The 24,286-nt window shown below is 42.6% G+C and overlaps 1 protein-coding gene across 1 annotated transcript in view; it reads left to right on the forward strand.

Moving 5' to 3' along the window:
- Positions 1–24,286, forward strand: part of FNBP1 (formin binding protein 1) — a 140,831-nt gene that overhangs the window by 79,838 nt on the left and 36,707 nt on the right. The window lies entirely within an intron of this gene.

Below are 24,286 nucleotides of genomic sequence, written 5' to 3' on the forward strand. Positions count from 1 at the left end.
CTGATTTTTGATGTAGGATTGGTGGGAAGGATGGAGGTGGGGGGGGAGAGGGGAGGGCCAGTGTTGGGGAGGAGGTTGGATATTGGTAGGGGGTTATGATGTAGTGGGTGTGTGGTTGTATGTTATGGGGTGAGCCTGATGCCAGGGCTATATGTCGATTGTTATTTCTACTTTGGAGTGTGCGTGTGTGTGCGTGCGTGTGTGTGTGTGTGTGTGTGTGTGTGTGTGTGTGTAGAGACAGGCCTATCACCAGCAAATAATGACAGCTTTATTTCTTTTTCAACCCTTATGCCTTTTATTTATTTTTCTCATCTTGCTCTGTTGGTCATGAGCGCCATTATGCTGGTAAAAGCAATTATTGTGGACTTCTTTATCTCGATTCTTGAGTGTGAAGAGAGTACTTCAAATAATTCTCCATTAAGCATGATTTTAATATATACACTTTATCAGGCTAACTGACCTGAGTCAGTTTTCTTATATTGAACCAAATTAGCATTCTTGTGACGAACCCAACTAGGTGATGATGTTTTGGGTTTGTTTTTTTTTTTAATACGTTAGCTGAATTGGTTTTGTAAATATTTTACCTAAGAGTTTTGCATCTGTTTCCATTGAAATGGATCTATAATTTTCCTTTCCCGTCCGTCCTAGTTTGCTTTACGAGCATGTTGCCGGTTTGTTTTTCTATTTTCTGAAATAATCCATGGAAGTTGAAATTAATGTTTCTTGAACGTTTCGTAATACTTCACTGTGGGAAGTCTGTAACTACAGAGTCAATTCCTTCATCGTCTGCTTCCCCTTTGGTCGGTACTGGCAGATTGTGTTTTTCTAGACCTATATCCACTTCATCCTGAATTTTCAAATTTATTGGCTTAAAAAATTTTTTTTATGTTTATTTATTATCGAGAGACAGAGACAGAGCACGAGCGAGGGAGGGGCAGAGAGAGAGGGAGACACAGAATCCGAAGCAGGCTCCAGGCTCCGAGCTGTCAGCACAGAGCCCGACGCAGGGCTGGAACCCGTGAACGGCGAGATCATGACCTGAGCCGAAGATGGACACTCAACCGACTGAGCCCCAGGCGCCCCTTAAATTTATTGGCTTAAAGTTGCCCATAATATTCTCTCACCTTAGTTTTGCTGCCTGTGCTGTTGTGCCCCCTTATTTACTCCTAAAATTGTTTATTTATATCACTGGGGGGTTTTTTTGGAGGACCAGCATTCCAGATCATTTTTATTCGCATTTTCCAAGAACCCGAAATCAATTGTCATGGAGCTTCCTTTGTCTATTTGTAGTTTCTATTTCATCTAGTTTCTTTTTCTTTTTCTTCTTCCTCCTCTGTCAGTGTCTTTGGATTTATTCTCCTCCCCTTCCAGAAATTTCTTTCTTCGGTTGTTTATGTCATTACAGTCTTTCATCTTTTCTTTTCTTTTTTTTTCGTTTTTTTAAAATGTGTGTTTATTTGGTTTGTTTGTTTTTATTTTTGTTTTTGAAAGAGAGCACACAAACAGGAAGGGGGCAGAGAGAGAGGGAGACACAGACTCCGAAGCAGGCTCCAGGCTCCGAGCTGTCAGCACAGAGCCCAACACAGGGCTCGAACTCACAAACCACGAGATCATGACCTGAGCCAAAGTCAGACGCTCAACCGACTGAGCCACCCAGGCGCCCCTTTCTTCTTTTCTAATATGAGCATTTAAGTAATACATTTCCCATTTACATATGATTTTGTGTGTAACCCACAGATTTTGATATGAAGTATCGTTATTGTTCATTTCCAGATACTTTTCATTTCCTTTACTATTATTGAATCTCTCCTATGATTTATTTGGAAGCCTATTTTAAAATTTCCCACTGTATGACGTAGTTAAACTTCTCTTCGGTAAGTTCAGTATCTTTGATATTGATTTCTATAATTTAATTGCATCATCGTTCTGGAAACTCTGAGTTTGAATCTTTGGTTTATTTGAGACTTGTTTTATGCCCCAGCACATGGTCAGTTTTTATCAGTGTTCTATAAGTAATTGAAAAGAATATGTATTTTCCATCCCTACCTATTTGCATTAGATCTAACTTGCTGATATGCAAATCCTCCCATCGTGAAGGATTCTTGTTGCCATTGGTTGTATCATTTCTTTGTGGGAGATATGTTACTTCTTTGTGCTTTACTTTTCTTGTCTGTAAAATGGGAACACAGAAGAACAGGATTCATGGGAATATTAACAGTGTTTGTATGTACAAGGGACTCAAAGCCATTTATGGCAGATCATAATGGTGGAAGATTTGTCATTTACTCTTACTTTTTTTTCTTGTACCGTGAAGTTACCTTAGGAAAAAATAAATTTTAGGAGCACCCGGCTGGCTGAGTCAGTAGAGCGTGCGACTCTGACCTGGGGACGGGAGTTTGAGCCCCATGTTGGGCATAGAGATTACTTAAAGAAATTAAATTTGGGCACCTGGGTGGCTCAGTTGGTTAAGCGTCGGACTCTTGGTGTTGGCTCAGATCTTGATCTCACGTCAGTGAGTTCGAGCCCCACGTCAGCGCTGGGCTGACAGCATGGAGCCTGCTTGGGATTCTCTCTCCTCTCTCTCTTCCCCTCCCCTGCCCTCTCTCTCTTTCTCAAAATAAATAAACTTAAAAAAAAACTAAAAAAAGAAAAAAGAAATTAAATAAATTAAAAAAAGAAAACCTTTAAAAAATAAATAAATTTTAGAATTGCAGTACCTTCAGTGTGTTTTAAGTTTTCATCCATGTGTGGTGAATTTCTTTCTGCCGTGATGCTTTATGCCTTAAAGTCTGTATTGCCTGATCTATGCTAACTCTTTTGGTTAGCCATGGGGGGCACGGCGAGATTTCTTTTGAATCCACCCTGATGGTCCTTATCTTTCCCCTGGAGCGTTTGGATTCATGTGTATCATCTCATTTTGTTTTCTCTTTGTCTCGCTTTCTCTATGTTCCCTTACCTCTTGCCTTGACTCTCTTTGTTTCTTGCCTTCTCGTGCTTTGAAATTTTTGTTTTTGTTTTATTTTCCTCATTCGGTCTTTCCCCTGGGCCATTTTGGAGATCTCCTGTATTCTCTTCCTATGCTTTTATTGGTTAGCCTAGACATTTGAACAGACGTATTCAGCCTGAACTACAAAGTATATCAGAATCTTTAGTGATGTTTTCTCTTTTTTCTTTTAAAAAAAATTTTTTTTAATGTTTATTTATTTTTGAAGGAGAGAGACAGACAGACAGAGTGTGAGCAGGGGAGGGGAAGAGAGAGGGAGACTCAGAATCGGAAGCAGGCTCCAGGCTCCGAGCTGTCAGCACAGAGCCCGACGCGGGGCTCGAACTCACAGACCACGAGATCGTGACCTGAGCCGAAGTCGGACGCTTAACCGACTGAGCCACCCAGGCGCCCCAGTGATGTTTTCTCACACAACCCTTTAACTAAACCAGCTCCCTTGTTGCCATTTATTTGTGAGTATTTGGGGTTCAATTACACAAGCTGGGCTTTGGTAATTTTATACAGTCCTATAAGTATGCTTTCCACTTTCTTTGTTCACTATTCCTTTTTGTATCGGGGATCTTAATTCCTTCTTAATTCCAAAGGACATCCTTTAGAAGTGCCATTAGCCAAGATTCATTGCAATAAAATTTCAGTGTTCGTTTGATTGGAATGGACTTCACTTCCCTCTCATCTCTGAAAGATGATTTCTCCATGTATACAATCCCAGGGTGATTGTACCTGGAGGAACCTAATTCTGCCATCTCCTGGCTCTCATTTGTGTTGAGAAGTCACAAGGGATGAGAAGTCCGTGTAACTGTTAACCCTTTGAAGATCATGTCTGTTCTTCTTGCTGACTATGGAGATATTTTTGGTCTAAGTTCTTCGCTGACATTTCACTATAACATATCTAGCTGTGAATTTCTTTTCTATCTTGCTTCTGATTCACTGAATTTATTGGCTCCAGATTGGAGTTTTCCCACACATGCCTATCCGTCTTTCTTCTATTTCTTCTGGAACTCTGATGATAAGGCGCAAGTTAAAACTTATACTTTGTATCCTCTTTGCCTGTGAAAGTGTATTTGTATTTCTCATCTCTGTCTCTCTGTCTCTTCTGTGTCCCATGAATTCCTTCAGATATGACTTTCATTTCACGAATTCTCTCTTACGCTGTGTCTAGTCTGCGGGTTCTCTAAGTTCTCTAAGTTCAGGTGTTAATTTTACTTTCCAGAAGTTCCTTCGGGCTCTATTTAAAATCTGTAGAGACATTTTGTTATTTTCTGGTGACGTTGTCACACTTTCACATCATACGTTACTTCTTGAGACATAGGAAATGTACCAATTTTATATTCTCTTTTTGACTAATTTCAGCGTCTACTCTTTGCGGGCCTGATGCTTCAGTTTGCTGTTTCTGTGCACTTGCTCACGGTGACTTGTTTCCTTGTGTATTTTTGTGATACAGACATTTCTTCTATAATGCCATAAACGTATCGCCGCGAACCTTACGTTCTGCAAAAATACTGCTAAAAACAACAGACAGGGCTTCTGGGGGAAAATAGGCCTGGAAACTGATCTCTCAACAGTGAAGAGAACTTGGTACCCAGAGCTCCAACAGAAGAACAACTTTAGTAAAACTAGGCATCTGCACCGAGGATCACAGCCCTTGTCCTTCATGATGTAGGTCCTTAAGGGTAGTAGGACCTCCAGAGATATAGTTTTGGGCAGCATTCACTTCTTTTTTTTTTCTTTTAATGTTTTATTATCCAGAGTTGAGAGAAAGGGAGGCAGAGTGTGAGCAGGGGAGGGGGAGAGAGAGAAAGAGAGGGAGACACAGAATCCAAAGCAGGTTCCAGGCTCTGAACTGTCAGCACAGAGCCCGATGTGGGGCTCGAACCCACGAACCGTGAGATCGTGACCTGAGCTGAAGTCGGATCTCAACCAACTGAGCCACCCAGGCGCCCCTGGGAACATTCACTTCTGATGAGATGCCTTTCATCAGACTGAAAAATCTGATCCACCAGATAGCTTTAGGTAGTTATCCATTATTTTCACATAGGCGGAAATATCTTCCCAGTAGATATTAATGTGCTGTGAAAAACTGCACGTAGACTAGCAAGGCTTTTATGTTATCCTCGCATCATTGCCCTGTATTTCAGTCCCATAAAAAGGTATAAATCACAGCAGAAAAACATGGGAGGTGTAGAATAGACTGTTTGATTTTGAATGTGTGTTCCTTGGAATTTTATCCATGGCCTAGCTTTTTTTTCTTTTCTTTTCTTTTTCTTTTTCTTTTTTTTTTTTTTTTAATTTTCATCCAAATTGGGGCGCCTGGGTGGCTCAGTCAGTTGAGCACCCGACTTTGCCTCAGGTCATGATCTCACGGTCTGTGAGTTCGAGCCCCGTGTCGGGCTCTGTGCTGACAGGTCAGAGCCTGGAGCCTGCTTTGGATTCTGTGTCTCCCTCTCTCTCTGCCCCTCCCCTGCTCATGCTCTGTCTCTCTGTCCTAAATAAATAAATAAATAAATAAATAAATAAATAAATAAATATTAAAGAAATTTTTTTTAAATTTACATCCAAATTAGTTAGCATCTAGTGCAACAATGATTTCAGGAGTAGATTCCTTAGTGCCCCTTCCCCATTTCGCCCATCCCCCCTCCCACAACCCCTCCCATCACCCTCAGTTTGTTCTCCATATTTATGAGTCCCTTCTGTTTTGTCCCCCTCCCTGTTTCTGTATTATTTTTGTTTCCCTTCCCTTATGTTCATCTGTTTTGTCTCTTAAAGTCCTGATATGAGTAAAGTCATCTGATTTTTGTCTTTCTCTGACTAATTTCACTTAGCAGAATACCCTCCTGTTTCATCCACGCAGCTGCGAAAGGCAAGATTTCATTCTTTTTGATTGCCGAGTAATGCTCCATTGTCTATATAGACCACATCTTTATCCATTCATCCATCGATGGACATTTGGGCTCTTTCCATCCTTTGGCTATTGTCGAGAGTGCTGCTATAAACATGGGGGTGCATGCGTCCCTTTGAAACAGCACACCTGTATCCCTTGGATAAATGCCTAGTAGTGCAATTGCTGGGTCGTAGGGTAGTTCTCTTTTTAGTTTTTTGAGGAACCTCCATACTGTTTTCCAGCGTGGCTGCACCAGCTTGCATTCCCAATGTATGGCCTAGCTTTAAAGTGGTTTCTCCAGGATGAGCTGGCGTTCCCTGAGGTCATTCCCCAGCCAGGACTGCATTAATCTCAACTTGGGGGTTGAGGTCCACACATGCTGTATGAGTTCTGGCCCTTTCTGTGGCTCAGAAATTTCCAGGGTGATTGTTTTCTTTGCTTTTCGCCCTCAGGTCAGACCCCAGTTAGCTATGAACAATGCAGTTCCTGGGGCCAGTTACGGCTTTAGGACTTTCTGGCAGGTCCTGGCCAAATTGAATTGTTCTCCTTGACTGTCTTAATATTTCCAAGGGCATACTGTTTTTTCTTATCCTGAAGACACCATTTTGCTATTTTTATGCAAGTCCCACTCACCTCCTCCCCGAGGATATGATAAATGATTTTAGCATCACAAACCTGAAGCAGATAGAGCAGTGTTGAAATATTGGAAATCGTGTCATTTTGCCCAAGAGGGGGACTTGGAACACTGATTTCCCCAAACACACAGCGATCTGCTCTCCTTTGTCACCAGCGAAGCCTCTTGTCAGTATCAAGCTGAAAGGAAGTAATGTTTCACTTCTTGTCGCTGCGTAATGTAATTTCCCATTGTGACTTCTGACGGTCTTTGAATCTGATATAAATGTCTTTCCCCCCGGTTTCCGCCCATGATTCAGTTATCCAATTGTGTTAGAAATAACTCACCCTCCCTCGTGCGGCGATCAGTTCTGCGACATTTGGAATGATAGCACCATGTTTACAGAGAGGGAACCCTCCCCAGTAGAAGCAGAAGGGACTTCTTTCTGCACATGGCGTCTGTGTTTGATGATAGCAGGTGACGTGAACTCTAGGTACATGCATCTTCTAGATGACTTAGGATCTGGGTATGATGAGCCTGAATTTCGTCGTCGTTGTCTTTTTTTTTTTTTTTTTTTTTTGAAAAATAAAACGTCCCATGGTTTTCGCATGTGCTGTGTTCAGGTCACCTAAATCTGTCCAAGTCTGTGTGGGGCATCAGTAGCCTTGTGCTTTGTGGTCAGTGTCAGCATGTGGGCAGATATTTAGTAATTTGCTTACAAGAAGCTCTGTGTTGTCCTCGAGGCGCCCAGTCTAACTAGAAATGCATTTATATGTATCAAATAGACATTACAAATAAAAAAAAGACCCCTGGTAGTTTTATCTCTGGGCAGGGGAATATATTTGGATGTGTGAGGATGCCTTGTTCCTCTGAGGAATGATGGGGGAAGGAAATCGCTCAATGGAATGGCTTTTGTTGGTGATGAAGCTCAAGGAAGGTCGCGGTCTCCTCTCCTTTGCCAAGATGCAGCGCTCAGGAGGTTTTGAACTTGAAGACTTAACATGAGTTCTAGTGATTAGGAATTCGCTGATCCGGGTTGGTAAAAGAACCGATATATGTTAGAATAGGTCGCCCTGTGGCTCGTGACCCATGCGCTTAAGTTGAAGCACCTCTTTTTTAAGGTGGAAAATATAGTCCCTACTGTCTCTTTTGTAATATTGAGAAGTCAGAGGGCTACAAGGGAACATGGAAAAATCAAACCCACAATGCCTCACTCAAATGTAGGATTCTCTGGTAAAACAATAGTAATAATAATTAAGATACATTGAGAGTAAGGCGAGAGGTATTCTGCCCCCTTCCCAGGCCCTCATGAGAGGTGGTCACTCTTGCCACTTGATACGTGTTCTAGAATGTTCACAATGGGTTTTTATTGGGGCGCCCGGCTGGCTCCCTTGGCAGGGCATGCATGTCTTGATCTCAGGGTTGTGAGTTCAAGCCCCGTGTTGGGCATAGAGCTTACTTTAGAAATAAATTAGTTTTTTATTGAGGTGAATTTAGATATAATAAAGTGGCCACATCTTAAGTGGACAACTCAATGAGTTTTTACGTCTATAGGAAACCATGCACTGCCAGCTAAGATGGGGACGTCTCTAGAACCCCACAGGCTCCCTTGAACACTCCCCAGTCCCAAAGGTAACTATCGTTCTGACCCCTAGCATACGTTGGTTTAACCTGCTTCTGTACTTCGTACAAGGTATGCAACATATATCCTTCTGTCTGGCTTCTCTGACTCAACGTTGTGTTTCTGACCCTCATATTTTTGTTGCATGTGGTGGTCATTTGAGTTGCCCTTTCTCGGTCGCCATGTGATATTCCGTGTGCGGACAGACCCCAGTGTGTATCCCTTCTCGTATTCGGGGGCATCTGGGTTGTCTCCGTAGTGAGGCTACATTAAGAAGGAAGCTACCACGAACCTCTCCAGACGTATCTTTGGTGGCCACGATCTCTCGCTTTTCTTGGGCGTAGACCTGGGTGTGGCATCGTGAGTCATACTTGGGTACCTGCCTCTGGCGTGCTGTCAAAGAGCTTGACGAGGTGGCCGTGCCCACGGATGCCCCTCCGCGGGCTGCTCTTCATCCGTACCCACAAGAGGTGCTCTTGGTCTTGAAATAGAAAGACTTCTGGATGAGCGGGGGAGTGGAATCTGGTAGTGGTTTCCTTTTGTGTTTGCATTTCCTTGATGAGGAGTGTTGTGGACCATTTTTTTTTTTAAGTTTATTTATTTATTTAAGTAATCTCTATGCCCAGAGTGGGACTCGAACTCACAACCCTGAGATCAAGAGTTGCGTGCTCGCCTGATGGAGTCAGCCAGGCGCCCCTGCTCGGTACAGCTTTTTATCCAACTAAATTCTGAACATTGCCTATTTCTCTTTTCACAGGCCTCCCCCCACCCCCCTCCCACCCCCCAATGAGTTACTTATTTTGTTTGTTTGTTTGGCTTTGTTTTAATTTCAGGGAATTGTAATGGAATCGTGATTTCACGGTCCTAGTCTGATTTTCAAAAAGCATTGAACGTGTTGAAGAATTCCTAAGGTGTGATCCTTCGGAATGATTCGCCCGCTCGTTCCCTCACCCACGACCCACCGACTGCGTGCTGGGGAGGTGTGGGGGCGGCACCCCGAGACACCCACACGCCAGCACACAATCCTTGACGTTAAGGAGCTTGGCTTTCACTTTCCTCCCGGGATTCAGCTCTCTATATTGTGAATTTTCCCGTTTGCCCTCTAACGGGCTCTTCAGTGGCATTTTGGTGACAAAGGCTTTATAGTCCGGTTTTGTCTGTCGGTCTGCTTTGGAAGAACGACATACTGGACCAAGTTGGGCGAGGAGCAGTGCCTAATCTCTGCCTTCTGATGGAGCTGCCCATGGTTAGTGTGGTGTTAGGAGGAAAAAGGAAAAGGTTATCAAAATGAATGGAATGTGAACTAATATTTCGGAACAGAGAGAACAGTGTTTTCTAAATGCATGCATTACACGGAGTTCATCCATGTCAGGCAATGAATAATTCCCTTTCTCTAATTCGCCCTTGCCTTGTGACTGTTGGCGCTTACATAATTTCTAAATGCAAAATAGGATATTGTTTAACAAAAAACTGCACAGTTAGTGGTTACGAATTGTTAGTGAATTCAAGTTATGTTTTGAAACGCTGGTGTCAATTTCTCCCTTTCTCACAGCTCTTGTTTCATTTATCTCGGGTGATTCTTTTTGCTGCCAGAGTCTGCATTTTTACGGGCAGTTGTGTGCCCTGAAACTGTTAATGGGGCTTCTTTATTCAAGTTCATTGCAATTCTGAGTCTTGATTAACCAGAAGAATTCTCTAGACAATGCAGGAGGCTTCATTACTGGGCTTGCTCATGAGTGTTGTTAGAGAACCTGACTCGAGGAAACGTTTTAAAAGTTAAATTACATTCAGATCCTGACCATCAGTGCTTAGAAGAACGTGTTAGTTACTCAGGGAGTTAGCATTCTGTTTATGTGCAGTTACTACAGCTTCTAAAAGTATTTGGCTTTGAACATTCGTAGCTTTTAGATTCTTTAGGGAGGTCCCTAGCGTGAAGTAGAATAGGAACTTCTGAGCCATTTATGAATGAAGGTAGAATTTTAAGAAGTAGGTGATAGAGTCAACCTGGGTGGCTCAGTCGGTTAAGCATCCGACTTCGGCTCGGGTCATGATCTGTCAGTTCGTGAGTTCGAGCCCCGCGTCGGGCTCTGTGCTGACAACTCCAAGCCTGGAGCCTGCTTCAGATTCTGTGTGTCTCTCTCTCTCTTTCCCTCTTCCTCCCCGGCGCGCACTCTGTCTCCTCTCTCTCTCTCAAAAATAAAGAAACATTCACACAAAAAAAATTCGAGAAGTATGTGATAAGACTTCACATTTCTAGTTTATGATAAAATATACACGCGCTCTTTTTTTTTTTTTTTTAATGTGTCCTGTGTTACCTAATCGGATGTTTTGGAGAGCAAAATAAAACTATAGTAAAGAATCTGTGCTAACTTTACGCAAGAAGGAAAGGATTTGCTTTGAATGATTTTCAGTGTGGTAATTATCTCAATAAGAGAAAAGGAGTTGAGCAGTTGGGAAATTTTCTTCAGTTGAGGACTCCGAAACGCACAGGCATGGTAGGCTCACTTCTTTAACTGAAGCCAGCCGAGTAGCAGTGTTAAATTTTTTTACCATTTGGGGAAACAGTCTCTTGCAAGATGACTGCTTTAGTCACTGGACGTATAAGGAGTTGTACTTGTCAAATGTTTTCGCTGCCCTCGCTCTAACGCTGAGGTTTGACATCTTTACGGAACATGGTAATATCTTTAGTGCTTCTCCCAAATTTGTTTCATATAAAATGTCTGACTGGTTATCTGAAGGAACTGTTCACTGTAACAGCTTAGAAAACAACAAAAAACATTTTTTTTTGAAAGAGGAAGTGGTTAGTATGAATGCAGGAAATACATTTTGCAACGGCAGCTCGATCCTTTGGTTGGAAATGCTTTTTTATTTACAACGAGGGAAAAAATGTGTACGATTAAAAAGAGACTTTCGAAAATGGGTATTGTTGCTCTGTTCCTTTATAAATGGATCAGTGTTCAAATCAAAGATTCGAGAGGGAACGCTTTTGTTATTGTCTTGTTCACGTATCTATCTGTAGAGTTTATATTCTGCGTATACGTTGTCTCTCGGGTTGCCCGTATTAAGTGAACATTCTGAATGGTTTCGGTTGTTTTGATTCTTAATATTTGTCCTGGGTAATAATGGATATGTTTTCCTCTTTTGACGCTTAACATGGGAAATGGAATTTATTGGAAATGTTCTCCAGTTATTAGATATGGAGTAAATGTATTTATGTCTGGAAACAGGGCATAACTTTGATCTGTGTCGTAAACGAATATTAGTTAGATGAGTTTTGTGGGTTTTTTTAAAGGTTGTGACACTCAGTGTTAGTTTTACCATTAAAAATGAATTTGTGGGGGTGCCTGGCTGGCTGAGTTGGTTAAGTGTCCGACTTCGGCTCAGGTCATGATCTCGCGGTTCGTGGGTTCGAGCCCCACATCGGGCTCTGTGCTGACCACTCAGAGCCTGGAGCCTGCTTCAGATTCTGTGTCTCCCTCTCTCTCTGCCCCTCCCCCCGATCGTGTTCTCTCTGTCTCAAAAATACATAAACATTAAAAAAAATTTTTTTTTAATTTAATGAATTTGTGATAGGAATGTTGAAACATGCAAGTATTTACTACGGTTAAATGTTTTACAGGAGTGCTCTTTAAATTGCATTCAGCTCCAACTTTTATTTTTTTTATTTATTATTTTTTTAAATATGAAATTTATTGCCAAATTGGGTTTCCCAGCTCCAACTTTTAGTTCATTTGCTTAGCAGTTGCTACTGTCCCTATATTGTGAGTCTTAATTTTCACTTATTTGTTTTTGGCGTAAGTGGTTTTTATGCTAAACAATGGAGTTTGGTTAAATAAACATCCAGTAAACCCCAAGGAAGTCAAAATGTCAAAATCTCAAGAGTATCAGGAATGGTGGGGGTGGAGGTGATACCAAAAGTGAATTTACATAGAGATGAAATACTTCCGAAAGCCTCTTCAGTGAAATATTTCCAGTATGCATTTTTTCATTTTGACATGAGACTGTCTTAGCCTTGTTTTAATGTTCCTAAAAGATAACCATTGACCAACCTCCACGTTTGCAAAATGATCTGCAAAATAGCAATAGAGCCCAGTAAGATAATAAATAGGTCATCCCCATGCCCCAGACCTGAAGATTAAGATGAATTGAATAGAAATGGTATTTTGGAATTTGAATAGAATGGAATTTGAATAGAAATGGAATATTGGGGCGGCTGGGTGGCTCAGTTGGTTGGGGGTCCGACTTCGGCTCAGGTCTTGATCTCACGGTCCGTGAGCTCGAGCCCCGCGTCGGGCTCTGTGCTGATGGCTCAGAGCCTGGAGCCTGCTTTGAATTCTGTGTCTCCCTCTCTCTCTGCCCCTCCCCTGCTCATGCTCTGTCTCTCTCTGTCTCAAAAATAAAAAATAAAAATATTTTTAAAAATATGAATATATTCATATTTTATGAACATACGAATATGCCTATACAAAAATGAATTAAATACATAAAAATGATATTCACTTAGGCTTCCATATGGCAACTCACCTAAGGAAATATTTTCATTTTCACTGAGAGTGAGGGGGCTAGCTGGGGCAAGAGCTTGTTCTTAATCTTTGGATCTTGTTTCTACCACTCATTAATGGGATGGCACAAGACGGTTTGCTTCCTGTCTGAGTGTGTTTCCTGTTCTGTGAAATAAGGATAACATTGTGCACCTCAAGGGCTTGTTGTGAGGTTTCAGCGCTATGTGATCTGCATAAAGGAGAGGCCTGCTTTTGGACCACGGTTAAGTGGCCGACACTTGTCATCATCTGTATTTTGTCTGTTTGTGTCCCTCTCTTTTGGTTACTTCTGGCTCCTTCCTCCTCCGTTCTTACTCCTTCGACGTACTGTGAATCACTTGAGTATATTTAGAACATTCTAAGCATCTAGGCATTCTATAAGAACACTTATTGAACAAATAGCGCATCAAGAGGATTGCAATAGGGTGCCTTTCGTGAGGGCTTTGGTTAGCCGATAACGATGAAATGGAGAGACGAGGAAAACTCGAGTCAGTTGGAGAATAAGATAGAGTATCATAGGTTACATGCCAAACTGCCTGGTGAAGATAATAACAATAGCAGTTTAAAAAAATGGTTTATGAGAGGGGTATCTGGGTGGCTCAGTCAGTTAAGCATGCGACTTTGGCGCAGGTCATGATCTCACAGTTCGTGAGTTCGAGCCCCGTGTCAGGCTCTGCTGACAGCTCAGAGCCCGGAGCCTGCTTCAGATTCTGTGTCTCCCTCCTTCTCTCGCCTCTCTCTTACTCACACTCTGTCTCTCTCTGTCTTTCATAAATAAAAGCATTTAAAAAATGGTTTATGAGAGACATCGTGTGGAAAATCACCGGGTCCTGTGAGCAGCAAATACGAGGAGTTCAGATACTAGGATTCTGCATCTGTGAAAGCTCCGTGGAGATGACAGGTTGTTGAGATAGGCCTGAGGCTGGAATTGGGGCCTGAACATGAAGGATGTGTAGAAATTGAAAAGACGAAGCAGGCAGAGGTCAACAGAGTGGAAAGTGCCGCATCCAGGGCTCTGAGGGAACATGCTGCTCAGGTTGGGCTGCCTGGTGGGGCAGGGGACTGAGTAGGGTCTCCTGGAGGGATGGCATGAGAACAGATGATGAAGAATGTTAAAAGCCAAATGGCAGAATGAATGTGACCCCGATGAAATGCTATTGAACCTACTTCTCAAAAAACTCACGCTGGAAAAGTGCTTTGTATTTTCTAAAAGGGTTCTGATCCTCTCTAGAATTCTTTTGTCCCTTTCTGGATAAACAGGGTAAGGCTGTAAGGTGTTGAATTATCATTAGCTGGAAGTGGCCCTGCTGGATATGGTACAGCCAAGACCGAAGTGAGTGTCCATGCCTCAAATTCAGTTCTTGTCTGTGGACCCTATGACTTTACTATTGGATTATGTTGAATGAGCTCTTTACTGTTAACCACTGCTCTCACCTACAGAACTGGCAGGTAATAGTGAGTTGGGGTAAGGTGACTAATAGCAATTGCCATGAGGCCTCAGTATCAGGGAGCCAAGGAGGAGAGGCGGGGATTGTACTGGACCAGGAGGCAGACACCTGGAAGTTCACCGTCCATCCTCACCGCTGTAGACACATTACCAGGCAGGCCCAGTGTTGTTACTTCTTGGATATTATTCCTTTCTGGGTTAAATTTCCTCTTTCCTGGATGATAGGTTGTTCTACTTTTCTTCCTTGAGGGTTTGTGAGCAGTACTTCCTTCTTTATTTGTCTGAAGTCTTTATTTTGCCCTCATTCTACCATGATAGTTTAGCTAGGTATAGAATTCTCAGCTGACAATTATTTTCTCTAAACATTTTGAAAATATCATCCCAGTGTGTTTTATCTTTGATCATTCCTCTTGGGAAATTGGCTGTCTACTTAATTGCATTCCTTTGTAGATATTTGACTTTCCTTCCCTAGTTGTTAAGACTGTATCTTTGCCTCTGGAGTTCTGTAGCATCGCTATGATATTTCAGAGTACATACTTTCTATTTCTAATTTTTCTGCTTGGGGTTCAGTTGGGGGTTTGTTCCTTTTGTCAATGTAGGAAAAGCTTTCAGGTACTAGCTCTTCAAATGTTGCCTGGGTTTCATTCTCTCAAATTGTTGGTTCTGGGTCTCCTCGTAGATGTGTGTGAAACTCCTCATCCTATTCCCCGTGCCTTCTAACTTCGTTTCCATTCCTTCCCTTTCTTTATCTCTGTATCTTACATTTTGTGTAACTTTCTCAGCTACTTCATGAATTCTCTTCAGTTATTCTATTATTTAACTCATCTGTTAAGTTTTCAAATTTCAGTGACCGTATTTTTTATTTCCAGAAGTTCTATTTGGTTCTTTTTCATATATGCTTCATTTTTATAATGTCTTACTATTTTCTTCTGAGTTCTATTGCTTCTTTTGTTTCTTTACTTTAAATATTCCTGTTTTATATTTTCTTCCAAATTGTTCTTTTACCTCAAGTTCTGATGCTGATAATTTTTCTCTCTATTGTATCACCTCTCATGGTGGTTTATTTCCTTGTGCATTTGTGATTATTATGGTCTTTTTTATATGAACATGTCTTCAATAGGGATGGTTTTTTTCTCTGAGAAGCCCATAAAAGCAGGATTAGGTGAAACCCAGCAAGGTTTTATATCAGTTTCTTCCAGACAACCTGGGACCAATTTTCATGTTAATTACTTGGGTCAGGAGTTCTTGTACCATCTGTATAATATATACAAGTTTAAGATTTTGTTTCTCAGAGGACACACTTCCTCCACTCCACCCCATAGCCAAAGACCTTAACAAACTTCCTAGCTGTCTTCTCTGTCACTGGATAAGTTTTGTTAGGTGTCACCCAACTTAAAGAAAAGCAGAAAAAATGAACACCGAGATTAAAATAAAAAACTTGTGGTCTTACATCTTGAACGAATTGAGCATATATGCTGAATACCACATGACAACTTTTTAGTATTAAACCTTACTGGTTAGACGTCTGTTGTCACTCGGTACTAAGGACAAACAGCTGCTAACCTACCGCCAAATACATCAGATTTCTTCAGAACAGGATGCACGTATTTAATTCTTTCCCTGGGGTATGTAACGTGACTAATTTTTGTCCTCTTCTGAGGAACCGATCTTTTCTAGAACTGCATTAAAAGGGCTTTTAGTATTTTTGTTCTTCACAGGAACCCCACAGCCATAAAGAAAGGTCATTTGGGCATTAACTTTCTAGAATCCGGGCTGTCATCTTCAGCTGTACTCATGTGAGACCTTGTGAGTGTCATATTCTGGGGTGAGATTATTTATTAAGGGGAGAGAGAGAAGAGAAAGAGGTAGTCAATTTCCACCCTGCCACAGCTGAAAACGCAAGTTTCTTGCCAATGACAATGCCTTAGAAACAAGGGAAGAGAAGGGGGTTGAGTCTTGGAGACCATGATTTATATTTTAACAAGATCTCGGGGCTCATGCCGAATGTTTCACTAGCCTACCTTGGGCCTGTGCCAACATCAAGATGAACGCTATCAGCATTGGCTTCCCTTTCAGCAGAAATGGTCACTCACCTTTGGTAAATAGATATTTCCAATTCTACTTTTCAAATAAGGCAACCAGGGTATAGGGGAACAGAAGGCCTTTTCTTAAAACTGTTTAGCAACTGAATGGCCCATGTGGGATTGAGATGCTGGTCTCATTTGCTATCTTTTCTGTGTTCTCTCCTTCTATTTCAGTGACTATGGACCAAAGTAACTTATAATACAGTGGGGCTAGAAGTTGTAAGACTGTTAAAAAAGAATCAGGAAATTGCTGAAATATTTCAATCATATTTCTTTGGTTAACTTATTTTGAAGTTTTTCTCTGTTTTGTATTTTAGCTGCCTTTATAATTTATCAAAGACAGACTCATTGTTTTGGCAAGTCCCCGGCCTGGAAGTCTCCAACAAAAACTCCCAGCCCTCTGTCTGAATAGGAATTTTAAATGCATGCTTAGTCTTGAACTTGAAAATGTATTCTCGATGCAGCAGTTTGCTGGGAAATTTAACCAATGCCATTTATCATACACTGCTGCAGACAGAAAAATTTCATCTCTTCCTTTGTTAGTATCCTTCCTACTACATTATCTTTTTAGAGCTTTCCTTTCCTTTCCTTTCCTTTCCTTTCCTTTCCTTTCCTTTCCTTTCCTTTCCTTTCCTTTCCCTTCCCTTCCCTTCCCTTCCCTTCCCTTCCCTTCCCTTCTTCCTTTCCTTTCCTTTCCTTTCCTTTCCTTTCCTTTCCTTTCCTTTCCTTTCCTTTCCTTTCCTTTCCCTTCCCTTCCCTTCCCTTCCCTTCCCTTCCCTTCCCCTTCCTTTCTTCCTTTCCTTTCCTTTCCTTTCCCTTCCCTTCCCTTCCCTTCCCTTCCCCTTCCTTTTTTCCTTTCCTTTCCTTTCCTTTCCTCTTCTCTTTCTCTTTCTTTCTTTCTTTCTTTCTTTCTTTCTTTCTTTCTTTCTTTCTTTCTTTCTTTCTCTCAAAGGCAAGCCATACCTCTTCCATCTTTAAGATTCTGGAATTCACCATTAGAATGTGTTTCTTTAATCTTTTCGGCAAAATAAAATATTTCTTAATCACTCTTTTCAGAAGTGATCACTGTTAATTATTAATGTTTCATTTTTACAATCACCAAAGTATGCTGTAAATGCTGTTTGGAAACCTTAACATTTTGTTTACATCACATACAGCTTTCACTTTTCTGAATCATTAAGTGCTCTTACTTTTTTTTTTTTTTAAGCAGGCTACACTTTAGTCCATCAAGGATATGACCTATATTTAACCAATCACATGACTGAGCATTTGTTTCAAATTATCGCCTAGTGTAAATAATACTGTGATGAACACCACTTGTGGACATTTAAAGTGATTTCATTGGCAGGGCAGTGGGCTCTTGGCTGTCTCAGCCAGTGTAGCCTGCGACCCTTGACCTTAGTCAAGGTCATGAGTTTGAGCCCCACATTGGGTGTGGAGATAACTGAATGAATGAATGAACGAATGGATAAAAGAATTTCATTAGGATGACTTCCCAGAAGTAGAATTGCTAAGTCAAGGACTAGGGAGCATGAGTTCGCCTCCTAATCACAGACAAATCCTAGAGACATCCAGTGTAACAGTGAAAGTTTTCAGGGATTCTCGACTGGTTGCTGTTTTTATGCATCTCGAAAATACCCAGCAAATAGGTCAGAGTATTCAGTGGCCTCTTCCTCCCTCGTTTGCTGCCACAGTGCGTGTACTTCTCATGAACCCAGCCGGGTCCAAAGGAAGCGTGTCTAGTGCTTAGGGCTCTTTGCCACTCTGAGAATATGGTGAACGGCTTTGCCAGCTGTCAATTGGGGGCCGTTGTAATGTGCTGGTGTCATTTAGAAGCACTGCAGCTGTGCTCCTGGAACTTTCCAGTGACTTGCCCCAGGCTGTCTTACCTCCTCTCAGTAGTTAGCGCGGTTCACAAATGAAGGATTCCGGGTTGTCATGTTCCCAGCGATTGTCTGAGGGTTTGAATGTGCAGGGACTTTTACTTCTAAACCACGGAGTTCTGTAAATCGGAATCATTTGCAGCAAGCAAATTTTTGTAATCAGGTAAAAGAGGATGGACAGAGGCCAGAGAACCCAGGTCTTTAAATGTGTAGGTTGTCACTTGATCCGCAGTATATTTTTTTAGGATTTTTTTTTTTTTTTTTTTGAGTAACCTCTATGCCTACGGTGGGACTCGAACTCACCACTCGGAGATCAAGAGTCGCACGCGCCACCAACTGAGCCAGCCTGGCGCCCCAGTTTTATCTGTGATACTAAGTCAGCGGCTGAGGTAGTTTGAAGATGGGTAAATTTGCAGCCAGGAGCCCCACTGGATCCATGCTGTGGCTTCAGCCCAGGCCATCCAGCCATCTGGCTCGATCCTGGTGGTAGTGGTCCGGCCCGTCTTGCCCCCAACAGTGGAGCTGCCTCGGGTCACCAGCTACTGGATAATAATGGTGGGTAGCCTGGCAGTGATACCAAATGGTGATTCCGAATAACATCTCCATTTAGTCCTCTTTTCCGTCCAGCCTAAAATACGTTTGGCTTCTTTTTATGTTAATGAAATGAAACATCGGAGGGGCGCCTGGGTGGCTCAGTCGGCGGAGCGTCCGACTCCGGCTCGGGTCATGATCTCGCGGTCCGTGGGTTCGAGCCCCGCGTCGGGCTCTGTGCTGATGGCTCGGAGCCCAGAGCCTGCTTCCGATTCTGTGTCTTCCTCTCTCGCTGCCCCTCCCCTGCTCGTGCTCTGTCTCTCTCTGTCTCAAAAATAAATTTTAAAAACACTAAAAAAGAAAGAAAGAAAACACTGGGGCACCTGGGTGGCTCAGTCGGTTATGCGTCTGACTTTTTTTTTTTTTAAGTTTTATTTATTTCGAGAGAGACAGAGAGTGACCAGGGAATGGGCAGAGAGACAGAGGGAGAGAGAGATCCCAAGCAGGCTCCGCACTGCCAGTGTGGAGCCCGACGTGGGGCTCAAACTCACGAACAGCGAGATCATGACCTGAGCCAAAACCAAGAGTCGGTGGCCCGACCGACTGAGCCATCCAGGCACCCCCAGCGTCCCAAGTTTTGATTTCGGCTCAGGTCACGATCTCGTGTGAAATCGAGCCCCGCTGGGGATCCTCTCTCTCCGTCTCTCCCTGCCCCTCCCCGACTCATGCTCCTTCTCTCTCTCAAGATAAATAAAAAACATTACAAAGAAAAAAATCTCTAAGAATAAATAAATGAATAAAATAATGAAATAAACATCACAAGCGCAGGTGCTCTGGAGAACACCTACTGTCGTTTGAGCTCCCAGTGGCAAATGCCAAATATTCCTCTTTGCCGTTCCCAGATTTGGGGTTAGGAAAGGGTGGGCCTTTCAAATTTGTTCTATTACACGCTTTTAACAAAGGAGAAGACGGCTTCCCCAAACCTCTGAGCACCGCTGCAGTAAATGGTTTCTCACTTAAGGAGCAGCATTGCCTGTCGATCTGGGAGGTCTGAGGTCATTTAACTGTTGCTCAAAAAAGGAACCAGTCTCTCTGCTTGTTCACAATAAATATATAAATGGAACGAGTGCGTATTTGCCCATCTTTGTGAAAAGGTCAGAAGCCACGAGCAGCTGGTAAAGGACAGAAGATATCATTTGTTAAGCAGATCAGCCATGTTCCCCACGTGAAAGCGAACGAGTTTCTTAATACACCCTGTATTCTCTGCTCGTGACAACGGGGACTCAGCCAGCAGTGTTGTTCTGTCCCTCAATATCTGAAATATTAAGGGAGAGAATAACACTGCACTGGACAGCAAATGGCTGCACATTTTGGCCAGTGCGAATCGTCTAAATTTAACTAACTAAATGGATTACAGTATTTTTATCTCTAAACCCATTAGGATTTCGAAGCCTCCGATGGCAGTTCCGTTTCTAAAATATTGTCTTCTTTATTTAGAAACTCCACCTCTGACCTTTGAGGCAATCCAGCTGTGTTTCCATAGGACAGTAGAAGGGGCTGTGTGGAGAAACCACCGAGCTGTGAAGTCATGCTTGAGCATACACACGCAGGCCTGTGCGGATTCATTTGGGGAGATTCCCGAGGGTTGGCCAAGGAAATTCTCAAGTTTAAATTCAGCCTTTCTGATTGACAGTGAAAGTGGTTCAGACCCTTATTCAAAGATGGCTGCGATTTACAGCCTCAGGCACTTGTGGTCATGCTGGACTTTTTTAGAATATTTTCTCTAAATTCTGTGACTGACTCATAAAAAAAAAATCCGCTGAACTTCTGCCCTACGGTCATGTTGCTATAAGATGCGCTGGCTTGTATTCTTAGAACGAGAACTTTAATTGAATTGCAAGATACAGCGTATGGTCTGGTTTGGGAAGGAAGTATCTCTTTAAGATAATAGTCGCTATTTTTAGACTGACTTACACAGAGATAGAAATAAGGACGCTTCTGATCTTCATTTAGCCTTAGACAGGGAGATACCCTCTTAAAATTTCTAGCTACTTAACCGGTTACTCCAGATAAGTTTTTGAAAGCACGTTTAAACGTATTTTTTTAAATGTATTCATAATCATGAGTAACTGACCCGACTCTAGTTTTAGAGAGAGATGCTTTTTAAAAAAAATTTTTTTTTAATGTTTATTTATTTTTGAGGCAGAGCACGAGTGGGGGAGGGGCAGGGAGAGAGGGAGACACAGAATCCGAAACAGGCTCCGGGCTCTGAGCTGTCAGCACAGAGCCCGACACGGGGCTCGAACCCACGAACCGTGAGATCATGACCCAAGCCGGAGTCGGACGCTTAACCGACTGAGCCACCCAGGCGCCCCTAGAGAGAGACTCTTAAGTTCCATTGTAAAATAAACCCAACAAAATAAACCTATCAAAAATAGATTTTCCATAGTAAAACTTGGTCGGAACGATGGCACATGCCCGGGCCCGGGATTCCAAAGTGGGAATTAATTCCAAGCAGCTGGTTGCTGGGATTGAGAAGAATGGGTTTATCGTCCAGAAGCTTGATTCTGTGCGTGCGTGTGTGTGTGTGTGTGTGTGTGCACATGTGTGTACGTACATACTTACGCGTGCCTAAGGATGACGTTCTGCTGTTTCAGAACTTAAGCTATTTTAAAAATTCACCAGGGTCTCCTGGGTGGCTCAGTTGGTTGAGCATCCGACTCTTGGTTTCAGCTCAGGTCATCATCTCATGGTTCATGGGTTCAAGCGCAGCAACGGGCCCCATGCTGACGGTGCGGAGCCTGCTTGGGATTCTCTCTCCCCCTTTCGCTCTCTGCCCCTCCCCTGCTCGCTCTCTATCCCTCCCTCTCTCAAAATAAATATTGAAAAAAAAAAAAAAAATTCACCAAGGTAGAATAATTTCTCCAAAATAAAGGGGACTCCATCTTGCTTACAAAGGAGGGGAGGAAACACCACCCCGTGCCCCTGCCTTGAATTTTTGAGAAAGGTATGTAAATGAAATAAAGACTTTTTTAGAAGTTTGAGGTCTACCTGGGAATTTCCTCAGTTCTTTTTTTTTTTTTCCACATTCACAACAAGATGATAAATGATAAAAACCCTTAAGTAATTGAAAGAGTTAAAAGGATTTTTGTGTGAGAAGCATTAGGGAGACAGATGGCACGCACGTAGGTGGGAAAGCTATTATCTACACAGAGGAGGGCTAGTGTCTATTGGAAGGGATTTTTGAGGGTGGCCAGGATCTTCACATTTGGGGGACCAGCTTAAAATATTTACTAGTGGACACAGAAGCAGACGCCAGAGCGTATGGTCAGGAAGGGAGTTAACAGGGTGCCGACAAAGAGGAAGAACGTGGCAGTCGAAGTAACCAAGGGAACGCGAGACGTGGAGAAAATGGCGTTGAGATCCCTCAAAGCCCTGAGAAACTACAAAGCCCCAGGTAATAGGGAAATCGGTTTGGAAAGACTCGTCCTGTTAACCTTAGTTTGAGAAGAAAATAAAGGAAGCAAGCTCTGAATGAGCACCTTGGGCCTTGACCAACGCGCCGATGAGTGAAATGTGTCAAGGAAGTGAAAACTCAGGTGGAGCCTTCAAGTCACAGAGGCAGGAAGCCATAAAGGACAGCGTGAGGCCACAAGTCTGATAGTGGGCGGGGCCGGCCGTCAGACCGAAAGTGGGGCATCGCTTTTGCAGTTGAACGTGTCCGTGTTCCCTTTCGTCCTTTTTGAAAACTGGGGGGTTTAGTAACACAAAGCAACATGGAAAACAAACGGGAAAGTTCCCTGGGTTTTGCTGGAACAGGGCCCTCTTCCTGGTGTGTTTTTGGCCCCGAGTAGCAGTGGTCGTGTCACCTGCAGGCCAAGCCACCTCTTTGTCTGCAGGGGGGTGGGGGGGTGGGGGGGGGAGTGTTTGCCCCGCTCGAACCTCAGGCTGCGTTAGAGATTCATGAGGTCATATTGCTTAAGACATCTCAAAAGTGCTAGATGAATCCAAGGTGGGATCAGCAGCATAACAATTGGCGGTGCTTGTGGATGATTTCCCAGTTTACAGACATTCTTGTTTGAGCTTTAAAATAATAATAATCATTATTATTATTATATTATATATAATATTTAAAATAATTATTATTATATCGATTCTGTAATTCATCAACGATTGCCCCTTTCTTGCAAGTGTGTGATTAACCAAAACGTGCATTAGAAAAGAGAAACAAAGGGGCGCCTCGGTGGCTCAGTCACTTGGGCATCAGACTTCGGCTCAGGTCGTGATCTCACAGCTCGTGAGTTCGAGCCCCGCGTTGGGCTCTGTGCTGACAGCTCAGTCCGGAGCCTGCTTTGGAGTCTGTGTCTCCCTCTCTCTCTGCCCCTTCCCTGCTCATGCTCTGTCTCTCTCTCTCAAAAATGAAAAGTAAACATTTGGGGCGCCTGGGTGGCTCAGTCGGTTAAGCTGCCGACTTCGGCTCAGGTCACGATCTCGCGGTCCGTTGAGTTCGAGCCCCGCGTCGGGCTCTGTGCTGACGGCTCAGAGCCTGGAGCCTGTTTCAGATTCTGTGTCTCCCTCTCTCTCTGACCCTCCTCCGTTCATGCTCTGTCTCTTTCTGTCTCAAAAATAAATAAACGTTAAAAAAAATTTTTTTAATTAAAAAAATAAACATTAAAAAATTTTTTTTAAAAAGAGAAAAATGTATGAATTTTATTATTGATTATTTAGGAGAAAATCAATGCAGTATAATACAAAATAGCACATACATGTACATATACAGACAAAAACACAAAGAGGGTGCCACATTTACTGCTTCTTTAAACTGTATACTTTAAAAAAGTTTTTTTTTAATGTGTATTTTTGAGAGAGAGACAGAGCACCAGCGGGGGAGGGGCAGAGAGAGAGGGAGACACAGAATCAATCAGAAGCAGGCTCCAGGCTCCTAGCTGTCAGCACAGAGCCGGATGCAGGGCTCGAACTCACAAACTGTGAGAACATGAGCTGAGCCAAAGCCGGACACTCAACCGACTGAGCCACCCAGGTGCCCCTAAACTGTATACTTTATATACTAAAAGTAAATACCTGGGCACCTCCATGGTTCAGTCAGTGAAGCATGCGACTCTTGATCTCTGGGTTGTGAGTTCAAGCCCCGTGTTGGGCGTAGACATTACTTAAAAATTTTTTTTTAAATAAAAATAATCACAGCCATTGTGGTGAGTTTTAGAAAAGGTCCATATACATATAGATCAGTGGTTCATATGCCTTTTTAATTCATGAACTCCATTGAGAATTGAGTTAAAAAAATTACGGATTCCCCCATCCCCTCCTCAAAAAACTACATATAGATCAATATAGATATATAGAGAAGCAGGTTCCCACAAGGGCCGTCTAGGTGACATAAATATGTCAACTGGGCCAAGTGCAGACAATACAGAATAGCGGTGCTTGTGTTGAACTAGAAAGTAATGCCAAGTTAAGACAATAGAGAATGGTAGGGCCTGTGAAAAGCTAGGGTTCACATCCTTACCTAAGCCAAATTCAAATTCTAAACAATTTCTAGAAAATAACACCTGCTACATATAACACACTTGAGGTCAGTTTGACTGCAGATCCCTCCGGTTTGCGGTCCAAGGCCCCTTACTATATTCATTAAACATGGGGGTGTTCTCATTTTTTGGCCCCAA

The sequence above is a fragment of the Acinonyx jubatus genome, chromosome D4, assembly GCF_027475565.1.
Source record: "Acinonyx jubatus isolate Ajub_Pintada_27869175 chromosome D4, VMU_Ajub_asm_v1.0, whole genome shotgun sequence".
Lineage (NCBI taxonomy): Eukaryota > Metazoa > Chordata > Mammalia > Carnivora > Felidae > Acinonyx > Acinonyx jubatus.